Genomic DNA, 13,790 nt, shown 5'->3' with positions numbered 1-13,790 from the left:
GAACGTTGCTTCCACCAAGTGTAGTGCCAACAGTGAAGTACAGAGGAGGTGACATCACTGTTTGGGGATCATTTCCGTGTTTAGGGTGTGGTCTCCTAATTGCACTTAATAAATTACTAAATGCAGGACATAAACACATTTTATAGCAGTGGGCACGGCGTTCAGTAGAGGCACAGTTCGGAGACAGCAATTGTAGTAGCATGACAATGCACCCTGTCACAAAGCAGACACTGTGAAGCAATAGATTGTGGACAATAACATTCCTGAAATGAACTGGCCTGCCCAGAGTCCCGACCTCGACTCAATGTAACACCTTTGGGAAGAACTAAAACGTAGACTTCACTCCAGATCACAGTGTCCAACATCAGTAAGTTCTCTGGTTTCGGCTGTTGAGGTAGAATGGGTAGCCATTCGTCTACAGACATTCAGAGCATCTCATTAAGAGTGTTCCCAGCACAGTCCAAACCGTCATGAAGTCGGAGGCTGGTCACACGCCATATTGACGTCCACTAACAGACAGTGTATACCCTGAATTCAAAAAGTCAGAGAAGATCTAGAACCAGTCCAGATAAATTACTTGGAAGTTTCAGTCAGAAACTTATACAGACGTATAGCTAGTGAAGTTGGAGATCGAAACTGCAAAGAAAACAGAAACAAAGTGAACTAAGGAAAGAAAGAATTTATGGGGAAAAATTATAGCCACATGGAATCTCAGAAAACGGAATGATCAAGCTTTGATCCAGTAGAGTCCAGTCACACATAATAGTTATAGAACGCTTTTACGAATTTTTCTGGGTTTCTTTTTTTGGGGGGGGGGGGGGAGGGGGGTAATCATGACCACAAGATCCCGTCTCTCTTTAACCTGCGCCTGGATAAGTGTCAGAAAAAGTGTACATTGAGTTAATAGTGTTTGCGCCACAGCCAGATAAGTAACCATTTAAATAGATGATTATTATTTAGTTAATTAAAAATATTCTTTATTTATTATTATACAAAAACATTCTTTATGTGTGCTTTTATTTTAATTATTGGTTTAGTTATTGGTTTTAGTTGGTTTAGTTTATTTCCTTATTTCCTTTTATCTTTACTCTCCAGAAAACCTGGAAGATATTTCGTTTTAAATACCACAGGAGAGCAAGAGACGTATTACGCAGCAGCGATCTCGCGGAAATTACTCGTCGTTATCCGCTCCACTTGAAATCTGTAAAACCTTTACTCGCTACGCAGATCGTTTGGCACAACTGTAAGCTGTATTGTTTGATGAGTGTGGATGATAGGTCCAACAATTTAGCAAGTTAAAGTTTATTAATTCTGAGATAATCCCTCGGCGATTTATGACCGTGGAAAATGCAGGTTCGCTCTATAGTTCCAAACCTCACCTCCGAGTGATGTACGTCTCGCAATATCTGCACTGTGATAATAATTTCGGTATGGAGATATACACACCTTGAATACTTTATGTTAGTTATTGGATTTTATTTTGTGCAAAAAACGATTTGGACATTTGCTATATACCGTAATGGTGTCTCACAACAATACAATCTCTCTCCTCCTCTCACACGTCCGGTTTCTCCATTTCCTTCACAAAGAGTCCCTAAAACAAAATCTTTGGTTAGATAAGACACAGAGATGCGTTCGTAGCACGGAGCGTCCGATTCTAGCAGTCGGTATATGCTGGTCACTACAATATCAATTCGTCGCACTTAAATTACAGTTTTGCATACAATGGTGCACCACTCAGCGCTCAACAAAGCACTTAGCAAGATTTCAATTCTCCAGAAAATTGTGAGTGTAGTGATCTGGCACAAGCATATTCCTAAAACGTGGCGGACAGCCCCTATGATGGAGTTGTAGCGGGCTAACAGCACTCGCCAACGCACGCATTACGCGGTGACCCCGCGCCCAAGAGGCGGAGCTGGGAGCCGAGGCTGTGATTTTCGGGCTCCTAAACAGCAGAGCAACCCGCGTGGTGGGCCGATCATGCGTACCGAGCCGGCGGCCGTGAAGGCAGCGACCTTGCGCAGCTTTCTCCCGGCAGACGAGCAGAGAGCACTGCAAGCGAAAGTCCTCACGACCCCCCTGCCACTTGCGCCGGCAGCACGACTGCGTCGATCAACCTCTGACTCCTAGGCGTGGCGCCTCAGCTCAGGCGATGACGAGAGCTAAGGTAATGGCTGAATCCTATTCCTTTATGCAATGGGTACTAGGAAAGTTTGGCAGTACGACGCAACAGTAAGTCGCAGGAGACTGATTGTTGCTGTGTTCTGAGAATATTTCATATTTGCATTGTAGCCGCTGTGCCAAATCTGCGGGCACAGTCGTTCAATAGCAGGATTAGTTTGGAGTGCTTGCTATGGCATCGTGGTCACGAAGTGAGACTCCAGCAGTTTTGCGGTACAACTTCGCGCGTGGCTTAAATATAGGCCAGTGCTTTGAAGAAATGACTCTTGCACTCGGTGATGTGTGTCCACATCGTACAACTATATTCAGGTGGTACAGAGAATTTCAAAGAGGAAATTTCACTCTGAAGGATGCTGAGAGACGGGAAGGCCACGATAGTCAGTTAAGGAGGAAAACATTGACGCTGCGAGGAAAATGCTAGACGAAGACAGGCGAGTGACCTATAAGCAGACAAAGGATACCTTAGGGCTAAATCCACCAGCAGTTCGTTCGATTCTGACTGGTATTTGCAAGTATAGAAACTTTTTTATCTCTGGGTGCCGCATAGACTGACGGGAGAGCAGATAACGCGACGTGTGACTTTGTGCTGGGAGATGTTAAAGGTTTCTAAGGCACAATCTCAGCATGACAGGTGATGAGACTTGACTGCAGTATTATGACGTGCCGACTAAGACTCAAAACGAAGTTTGGCTGTTTGGAGATGACGACATACCCGTAGCTGTCAGAAAACTCCTATCAGTAAAGAAGAAAATGATAGCTGTCTTTTTCAAATCGAGTGGAATTGTGAAGCGTGTTGTTTTGGACACACAGAAGACAGTCACAACGAAGTGATACAGTGAGCAGTGCAGGCACAAGTCATTCACTTTTGAAGAACCTGAGACTGAAGTCAAGAATGGACACTTGGTTCCTCCATCACGACAACTCTCCAGCTCACCGCGCCAAAGCATGCACCGAATATTTGCGGGGTACAGGACTGAAAGTTTCGAGCACCCTTCTTAAAGTGCAGACCTTGCTCCTTGTGACTTTGCAGTGTTCCCGCACGTGAAAATGAAGCTGAAAGGAGTGCAGTTTTCAAGTGATGAGGACCTCCTGAGGGTTTGGCACAGCGAGAGTGCCTTACTCCCTACAGAAACTTGGGGAACTAATTTAGGGATTGGTTTCGGAGGATCGAGAGGTATATTCAGTGTGAGAGAAATTACTTCGAAAAAATTAAATAAACAAAGCTGTACTGCAAAATTTCCCTAGTACTCATAAATACTGTTACTGCTTTCTTACCTTTTTCTTTGGATTCGTGTAGAGCCTTTAAGCCGCAAACCATGTAAATAAATAATAACGTAGAGATAAACTAACATATCGCTCAAGACATAAAGGTGAGCAGAAATATTGCTTAAAACATACAAACGAGTAAAAGTAACGCTTAAAACTTGAAGATCTGAAAAAATATCGCTTAAAACGCAAAGCACATTGTTGCCCATTGAAACTCTGGCCTCCCTGACATCGGTTTGCTGCAGAGTATTTGAACATATTCTCAGTTCGACTATAACAAATTTTCTTGAGACCTGAAGCTTCTGTCCACAAACCAGCACGATTTTAGAAAGAATCGCTGATTTGAAACTCAGCTTGCCGTTTTCTCGCGTGATTTACTATGAACTATGGATGAAGGGCATTAGGCAGATTCCATATTCATAGATTTCCGAAAAGCGTTTTAACGGTAGGCCACTGTAGATTGTTAATAAAGGTACGAATGGCTCGAAGACGTCTTGAATCCTCGACGGCCAGTGATCATCAGAGACAAGGGTAGCGTCAGGAGTGTCCCAGGGAAATGTGATAGGACCGCTGTTGTTTTCTGTATACATAAATGACCTGGCGGAAAGGGTGTGCAGCAATCTGCCGTTGTTTGCTGATGAAGCTGTCATATACGGGAAGGTGTCGACGATAAATGATTGTAGGATGATACAAGATAATATAGAGAAAATTTCTAGTTGGTAGCTCCCTCTAAATGTGGAAAAATTTAAGTTAATGCGGATGAGTAGGAAAAACAAGCACGTAATGAAACTTCCTGGCAGGTTAAAACTGTGTGGCGGGCCGAGACTCGAACTTGGGGGCCTTTGCCCTTCGCGTGCAAGTGCTCTACCATCTGAGCGACCCAAGCACGACTCACGTCACGTCCTCACAGCCTTACTTCTCACAGTACCTCGTCTCCTACTTTCCAAACTTCACAGAAGCTCTCCTGTGAGGATGGGGAGTGAGTCATGTTTGGGTGGCTCAGATGGTAGGGCACTTGCTTGCGAAAGGCAAGGGTCCCGAGTTCGAGTCTCGGTCCGGCATACAGTTTTAATCTGCCAGGAAGTTTCATATCAGCGCACACTCCGCTGCAGAGTGAAAATCTCATTCTGGAAACCCGTAATGTTCCGACACAGCATTAGTAGTATCCTGCTTGACATATTCATGTCGTTTAAATATCTGGGCGTAACGTTGCAAAGCGATATGAAATGGAAGGAGCATGTGAAGATTGTTGTAGGGAAGGCGAATGGTCGATTTCAGTTTATTGGGAGAATTTTAAGAAAGTGTGGTTCATATGTGAAGGAGACGGCATGCAGGGCGCTAGAGCGACCTATTCTTGGGTGCTGCTCGAGTGTTTGGCATCCACACTAGGTTGGATCAAAGGAAGATATCGAAGCAGTACAGAGCGGGCTGCTAGGTCCGTTGCCAGTAGGTTCGAACAACATGCCTGTGTTACGGAGGTGCTTCAGAAACTCAAATGGGAATCCCTGGAGGGAAGACTACGTTCTTTTCGAGCAACACAGTTAAGAAAATTTAGAGAACCAGCATCTGAAGCTGACTGCAAAACGATTCTACCTCCACCGACATAAATTTCGCGTAAGGACCCCGAAGATAAGATACGAAAAATTTGGGCTCGCACGGAAGGATGCAGACAGCTGTTTTTCCATCACTCTGTCTACCAATGGTGCAGGAAAGAAAACTACTAATTGTGGTATAGGCTACGTTCCGCCACGCACTGTACGGCGGTTTGTGGATTACGTATGTAGATGTAGATGTGGGTGTAGAAGAATAATATGAGACGAAATTATACCTATTGAGCGCATATAGTGTGGTAAGAGTAATACGCGATTAAACTTGGGGTCGGCACATATCTCTCCAGCCCGTTGTTAGTCTCCATGACCTTACAGCCGCTATTTGTCACTCAGGTAACTCCTCAAATGACATCATGAGGCTGACTGCAGATAATTTCATTTCTTCCTTCAAGCAAAAATTCCTGGCAGTACCAGAAATCGAACCTAGATCCTCAGCATGGCAGTCAGTAGCAGTCAGACACGCTTTTAATGCAACTACCTTTTTATTTCATGATTTTGCGTGTCATTCTTGCGCAGGCTCCATGCTAATCTTCTCCGTATTTTTCCAATTTTAGCATACGTACCTCCAAAGTCAGTATGCAACAGACGCGGACTTTGCCTACATACAGGCTGTGAGATTCAGTGGACAGAGCAACGGCTGTAACCCGGCTGTACATCGAGTCCAGCTGCGCTTGCAAAACAGATACGTGGTCATCATTCTATGCTGCTGCAACTCCGTGACATTTTCCACGAATCGTAGTGACTGAGCAGTGGCAGTCTCTAGACAACCCATAGCCAAGTGTTTGCAGTGGGTGAGAGGTCTGGAGATTGTGATGGCCACGGTAACAGTCTAACACCTGCTGTATCAGGGTGTGTCAGAAGAGTACCGCAATCATGTGGCCCTGCGTTATCTTGTTGAAAAGTAACAGAGACCTCGAAAAGAAGCCACAGCCTCTGGCTGGCCTTAACACGTCAGAAATGTTAGGTCCGCAGACTGGTAATATTTATTCTTCTTGAAGCCACCGCCACCGCCGGCCGCCGTGGACGAGCGGTACTCGGCGCTTCAGTCCGGAACCGCGATGCTGCTACGGTCGCAGGTTCGAATCCTGCCTCGGGCATGGATGTGTGTGATTTACTTAGATAAGTTAGGTTTAAGTAGTTCTAAGTCTAGGGGACTGATGACCTCAGATGTTAAGTTCCATAGTGGTTCAAATGATTCAAATCGCTCTGAGCGCTATATAGAACTACTTAAACCTAACTAACCTAAGGACATCACACATATGCATGCTCGAGGCAGGATTCGAACCTGCGACCGTAGCGGTCGCGCGGTTCCAGACTGAAGCGCCTAGAACCGCTCTGCCACACTGGCCGGCTAAGTCCCATAGTGCTTAGAGCCAACTGAACCAATTTTTTGAAGCCACGACACATGAACATGTCTTCAGTGGTGGTTGACTCATGTGAAAAGATAATGTGGCAGTACCCCTGTGTCTAGTGCAGTTATCGGTGTAGCACTGTAATGACAGGCAGTGGTACCGAGCGAGGTGGCGCAGTGGTTAGCACACTGGACTCGCATTCGGGAGGACGACGGTTCAATCCCGTCTCCAGCCATCCTGATTTAGGTTTCCGTGATTTCCCTAAATCGTTTCAGGCAAATGCCGGGATGGTTCCTTTGAAAGGGCACGGCCGACTTCCTTCCCAATCCTTCCCTAACCCGAGCTTGCGCTCCGTCTCTAATGACCTCGTTGTCAACGGGACGTTAAACACTAACCACCACCACAGGCAGTGGTGTTCTGGACGTTGTTACATTGTCCATATGGATACTTGATTTGCCACTAGTTACGCCATTTCCTTATTCAAGGCACGTGACGTGGCGGTGTCGTCTTACGCGGCCGAGTGAATAATATGTCTGTTCTTTTGGTTGCTAGTCGCGTGTGGCCGTTGACACCATTCGTGTCGTTGAGTAATGCTCCTCTGATCCGTTTCATATTCGAACGACAGTTGTGGGATACAGGTCAAGGCGAGCAGCAATATCGCGGAACGATAAATCGCAGTCATGATTGGCGACGATCCTACAGCTGTCTAATTCCAACAGTTGTTGGTAAACGTTTCACTTTCTCATACCAGCCACAACAAGTAACCACTATTCAAATGCGTTTTCCTTATTTACAGGGTGAATCATCTAAATTTTGGACTACAAATATTGTCGAAATGAAGAGTACTATTGGTGTGATTGGTAGTCAGGGGTTCGTACTGTTTGCCAATAAACAGATTGTAATAATACTTACAAAGTGTATTTTCTATGAAAACATACACATTTTAAAAGAACAATTCCTATTGACCTCAAGAAACTAAAAGTAAGATAAATTAGAATGGAGTTTGTTGTAGGATTCTAGTGCGAGCCGTTTACGAGATGTCCTACTCATATTTTGAAAAGTTTACGTACCGACACTTGTTGGCGCCATTCAACTTGAGTACTTGTTTGGTATGTTGTAGTCATGTTTGCTTACAACGTGTTTGTGTGTTCCTTGTGACTTGCTAGTCAATTAGTGAGTGGCAGTCCAAGCAGTAGATCGTGAGTGGACGATGGTTTTTACCAATGCAGGAAAAAATCTGACATTCTCATATTGTCTGTAGTGTAGGAAGAATGCTGTTCATCCTTGCACGGTGTATGCAGCAAGATATCCCAGTAGACGTCAACCATCATGGCGGTTGTGTATCAACCTTTTCAAACAGTTACGTGAAAATGGTAGTGTAACCCCCAGGCAACTAACAGTAGGAAACAAGCGACGACAGAAGAGGGAGCAATTAATGTTCTTGCTGCTGTTGCAGTTGATCCGCACATTAACTTCCGCGCAGTCGCACGAGGAAGTGGCATGTGTCAGGCAAGTGCCCTAGCGCTAAGTGGCACTGCATATCTCATTATAGTATTTTGTTTCATGATCATAGAGCGAACTACACTGCGCACCCACTTTTTTTGAAACCGTGTCATTTTCTCCCATTCGAGATCTGACTTGAAGGTGCCTCCAGCCTTCCCTGCCATGTCACCCTCGGGCTCGGAGACGCTTCAAACAAAATGGCTCTGAGCACTATGGGACTTAACTTCTAAGGTCATCAGTCCCCTAGAACTTAGAACTACTTAAACCTAAGGACATCACACACATCCATGCCCGAGGCAGGATTCGAACCTGCGACCGTAGCGGTCGCGCGGTTCCAGACTGTAGCGCCTAGAACCACTCGGCCGCCGCGGCTGGCCGCTTCAAACAGTAAGTTTTGGCCACATGTAAAGAAAGGTCAGATCTCAGTTCATGCGAAGTATGAATTGGGTAATGAAGTCACATTGCCACCAAATTTAAATATTTTTTTATTAAAAATGAAACTCGTCCAGCTGTGCTTAAGACTTCATATTTATTTGGCTACCAGTTTCGACGTTGCGTCAGCGCCATCTTCAGGTCCGTACACTTTGATGAAATAAATTGTGTGTGGCTGAGTACTAGAAGTCCGCCATGAGACCAATACATTCTCCACATGGATGGCGGACAGTAACTGCAGTAACTCGCCGAAAAAAGAAATGCTTCGCACAACTTGACTTAAAGAAGGGTTTGCATGATGTGGCATATTGTGTGCCATAAACTCCGTCTTCAGGCCACCAGTGGCCTACCGGGACCATCCGACCGCCGGGTCATCCACCGTGGAGGATGCGGATAGGAGGGGCGTGGGGACAGCACACCGCTCTCCCGGTCGTTGTGATGGTATTCTTGACCGAAGCCGCTACAATTCGGTCGAGTAGCTCCTCAATTGGCATCACGAGGCTGAGTGCACCCCGAAAAATGGCAACAGCGCATGGCGGCCCGGATGGTCACCCATCCAAGTGCCGACCACGCCCGAGAGCGCTTAACGTCGGTGATCCCACGGGAACCGGTGTAACAACTGCGGCAAGGCCTGTGCCATAAAGGAATATCAGTTTGGTGAGTGAGGGAAATGTGGGGGCAAAAATGGTGGAGGAAGGCCTAGGTATGAGTGCAGTGGGCAGGTTCAAATGGATGTTGGTTACGGCAGTTATGCAGAGATTGAGAGGCTTGCGCAAGGTGTGGAGAACTGCATCAAACTAGCCTTCGGACAGAAGATCGCAACAAAAATACCTCCATAGGGAGCAATTCACACCACAGGCACAAAAACCTGCGTAGCGAATACTCCCAGCACCTGCTCCCCAGTTTTTTGAAATATAATTTTCCGGTACGTCCCGTAATCCCTCATTGTGTGTACACACACACACACACACACACACACACACAATACCCACTTACAGGACACTAATGGAAAAGATACAGCGTGACTGGCTGGAGTGCGGTTATTCACGCACGGCAGCAGCGTTAGCTCGAACAATGCCCAGTCTTGGGCCGCGCTGTAAGACGCTACCCAAACCGTGCGGTCGCGCTCGCCGGATGGCAGGCCGAGGCGTGTGGATCGGCGTCGCGGTGTGGCCTGCTCCTTAGACTCGTAGAGGGTGTGGCGAGCCTGCGCTTGTCTGGCGCCGGACGCGGCCACTGGGGCACCGACTGCCGGGGTCACCTGCCCAGCCGGCGCTCCGCAGCGTTGCGCAAACCCGCACGGAACCCGCTGCCGCTCTCGCTGTTCCCGAATCCGGCAACACTCGTTTCCTGGTTTTGTAGATACCCAGAGAGAGAGAGAGAGAGAGAGAGAACATACACAGAGAGGATGAGGCACGTCAATTAGCGTTCACAGCGGTGCCATGCTATACTGCTGACCGACATGTTTGTCTGGTCATTTTGCGGTTGTTTCGAAAGCGAGGCCGGCCGGAGTGGCCAAGCTGTTCTAGGCGCTTCAGTCTGGAAACGCGCGACCGCTACGGTCGCAGGTTCGAATCCTGCCTCGAGCATGGATGTGTCTGATGTCCTTAGGTTACTTAGGTTTAAGTAGTTCTAAGTTCTAGGGGACTGATGACCTCAGAAGTTAAGTCCCATAGTGCTCAGAGCCATTTGAACCATTTCGAAAGCGAGAGAGTTCGGGTGTGATCTTGTAAGATAAGAAACTGCTGAATTTCTAGTTGAAATCATGCTTGCTGTTTGCTCAGCATTCAGCTGCAAACACAGAGCCAATAAGACAACGAATAGCCGGCCGGAGTGGCCGAGCGGTTCTAGGCGCTACAGTCTGGAACCGCGCGAGTGCTACGGCCGCAGGTTCGAATCCTGCCTCGGGCATGGATGTGTGTGATGTCCTTAGGTTACTTAGGTTTAAGTAGTTCTAAGTTCTATGGGACTGATGACCTCAGAAATTAAGTCCCATAGTGCTCAGAGCCACTACGAATATTTCTCATGCCGAACGAGTACTGTTTACAAATGTCTGTTAGTGGTCTTTGCAAGATCCCCTCGCTTCTAAACTGATACTGTTATTACTCAGCTTAGCCGCGAGTTCGTAGATTTGATTTCATTAATTTAGAGGTACTTCGATACATCGGTATGTATATATTGCAATGATATTATTCTTATGTGTATTCTTTCTTTTGTCACTATGACCTTGGGCGTACTTGTAACTCTGATTTTTGGGCGCGTAAGCGGTTATTAGAGAGTCAAGTTTTGGTCTTCATGTTAAAAAGACGCAAATTGTAGTCAGTTTATGAAATGTGAACTTTAACAGTGAGGAAGATATTTTCAAGTATGTTTTATATTGTGAAGTGATGTTTTGGAACGAGTTACGTGATATTGCAACAAAAGTAATAAAAAAGAAGTGTAACTTAAATTCGGAGTGCTCATTACTTTTTTACATCACCATTGTCCTAACTTGCAAAAGTTTAATCTTCAAGAATGGTTTATGAAACACATCTATAAAACTTTTGAATGTCGCAGAATACACCTAGGCCTCTTTGCGTCCGAGCTTGTCATCATCACTACCTAGATTTTCGACGATTGAGCCATGAGTTCACAACGAGACCAGCGTGGGAAACACGAAAAGATGAGTGTCTGGTTTATCCATTATTTCAAGAAATGACTTCATTAACTGTGCTCTAATGACACCTGCCACATAATATAACTTTGTTGTTGCCCGAAAATGCAATATTTAACAGCTTGAGCAACACTACAATCATAATTAATTTTTGACCTTTGTTGCGGTAGGGTTTACGAGTGTAAGTCGGACCTTCCTTGATCCGCCTTGGTGGGTCGTGTCGTCGGATTTCCTCCTACCTTTGCGCGGTGCAGCTCTCGTAAATGTCGTCCCGTGCAGATTCTTCATTGGTGCATTGGATGTCTCTGTCGGTGGAAGCTAATTATCTGAAATTGCTGTCGATCAACTTTCGGGTATCTATTTACTCGAAATTAACATTCAGAATGCCGTAATATCACTTTTATTCCTATTAGATCAATAATGAAACACTCATGTCACAAACTACTCGTAACCGAGAGCATGGCTACCATCGGATAAGACAGGAAGAGCTCTTAACGCCGACTGCCGACTTTGGTGCGCAGTCCGTATCTCTTACTAGTTTCGTCACAGTTCGTGGATTTCCAATCAAGTTCGTACTTACTAAGATATGCATTTGTTAATGAACGGGTGTGAATTTTAACGAGGCAAAATTATGATAAATATTTTTAAACATCCAGAGGCTCCTCCTAGTATTCATGTTGTCATAAATGACTTTAATTATTAAATATAAATAAACAAAATCGGTGACTTTGGCGCCAAGATGGCGGTACTTCCCGTGTATTTCCCAGGCTGACGCTTGTTGCTACGGTCCAGCGCCGAGCCCCACCCCACGAGGCGCGACATATGGTCGCTTCGCCATCTAGCCAGCCAGCGTGGGAAATGCTCTCCGACTCATGGTCGGCTACGGACTACAGCACTTCCTAACTGTCGTGAATGCATCAATAAGAGACAAATATTTATTAATACTGGTAAAAATGTCTTCCTCACGTAAGAGGCACCTTACATCTTGCACATTTTTTTTTTAACGCTCCAGCTCAGAAAGAACTTTTGCGTGTTTTACCTTGTGTATTGTGGTTTGAACCGGGGGCCTAGAAACGATGGAGAGACTTCGTCCCGCCGTAGTTCGCAGTGGTCCACAACCTCACGCCACAGGATTCCCCCACCCCACCGCCGTCCCACACTGAATCCAGGGTTATTGTGCGGATCGGCCCCCAGTGGACCCTTCCCCCCCTCCGGGAACGTCTCATACCAGACGAATGTAACCCCAAATGTTTGCGTGGTGGAGTAATTATGGTGTACGCATACGTGTAGATAGTGTTTGCGCAGCAATCCCCGACATAGTGTAACCGAGACGGGATGAGGGGAACCAGCCCGCATTCGCCGAGGCAGATGGTAAAACCCCTTAAAAACCATCCACAGACTGGCCGGCAAACCGGACCTGTCTACACTAATCCACTGGGCGGATTCGTGCCGGGGACCGACACGGCTTCCCGCTCGGGAAGCAGCGCGTTAGACCGCGCGGCTAGTCGGGAGGGCTGTGTTTTTCCTTACGTGAATACATTAAATGTGTTCGCAGTTGAATTCAGTCTGGGTGGGGCTGCTGCACCAGCTATTGCGCTGAACAGAGTCAAGCAGATGCCATGTTACAAAAATAGAAGAAAAAGTGCTGCGGCTACCATTTACAAATCTGTGGACAGTATTAAGATTAACGCTAAGCCATGTGGATCACAAAATGTTATATCCGGTTCATCTGTGTTTGTAGGTGCTGTTTTCAATTTTAGTAGAGAGAATACTGATACTCAGGGCAATGGTTGGTTTACTGTTCCGATGCTTCATGCCGTACACATTAAGTTAATTGCAGGTCTGGACACTGCAAGCACTAGAGATGTTATTGCCTGTCGTACCTTTCATGTTGGTGAAGTGCATAACAACGACATGGGCAAATCATCTTATGCATTTAGTATGCCTACTGTTTTGAGAATGCGTAACAAAAGGCAAATTAATGATGATGAAACTGTGTTTCTTTGATGTAAAGGAGTTGGATGTTGCGCATGAATAGCCAAAGGTAAGGCGTACGCTTGCGATAAGCGGGACATCCGGGATCGAGTGCCGGTTGGACACAAATTTTCATTGTCATCATTCCATTCTACAGCTGATGGTCGCCTTATTAGCAATTGCGAATACATTTAATAAATTTCATAACGGCTGTAGTCGCCGCAGTGCCTGTTTGCATCGTAATCAGAATAACACAGGCACTGCAATCTCGTGAATACGTGAATCAAAATGGCTCTGAGCACTATGGGACTTAACTGCTGTGGTCATCAGTCCCCTAGAACTTACAACGACTTAAACCTAACTAACCTAAGGACATCAAACACATCCGTGCCCGAGGCAGGATTCGAACCTGCAACCGCAGCGGTCGCGCGGCTTCAGACTGTAGCTCCTAGAACCGCTTGGCCACCCCGGCCGGCGCTGGGTAGCCGTGCGGTCTGTGGCGTCTTGTCACGGTTCGCGCGGCTCCCCCCCTCGGAGGTTCGAGTCCTCGCTCGGGAATGGGTGTGTGCTGTTCTTAGCGTGAGTTAGTTTAAGTGGTGTGTAAGTCTAGATACCGATGACCTTAGCAGTTTGGTCCATAGTCCTAACCACAAATTTCCACCTTCTTCCTGACCTTCCTCATAGAGGAAAAAAGAGGGATGTGGGGGTAAGAGAGGGTGTGCACTTTCCCGTCCAGTGACACATCCACGGTAGCGTTTAGCAGAATTGTGGTGAGCTTTGGTCCTAATTTGACATCATTAACATACATTACAGGTCGCA

General features: G+C 46.3%; 1 protein-coding gene and 1 non-coding gene across 2 annotated transcripts in view; both read right to left on the bottom strand.

Annotated features, from left to right (window-relative positions):
- LOC126262815 (uncharacterized) overlaps positions 1-13,790 on the bottom strand; it is a 364,801-nt gene that overhangs the window by 228,895 nt on the left and 122,116 nt on the right. The window lies entirely within an intron of this gene.
- LOC126191749 (U6 spliceosomal RNA) lies at positions 5,529-5,635 on the bottom strand. Its single transcript, XR_007538466.1, has one exon. It is a non-coding gene; the product is annotated as a U6 spliceosomal RNA (small nuclear RNA).

This window comes from Schistocerca nitens, chromosome 6, assembly GCF_023898315.1.
Source record: "Schistocerca nitens isolate TAMUIC-IGC-003100 chromosome 6, iqSchNite1.1, whole genome shotgun sequence".
Lineage (NCBI taxonomy): Eukaryota > Metazoa > Arthropoda > Insecta > Orthoptera > Acrididae > Schistocerca > Schistocerca nitens.
This window is presented reverse-complemented; position numbering and strand designations above follow the sequence as displayed.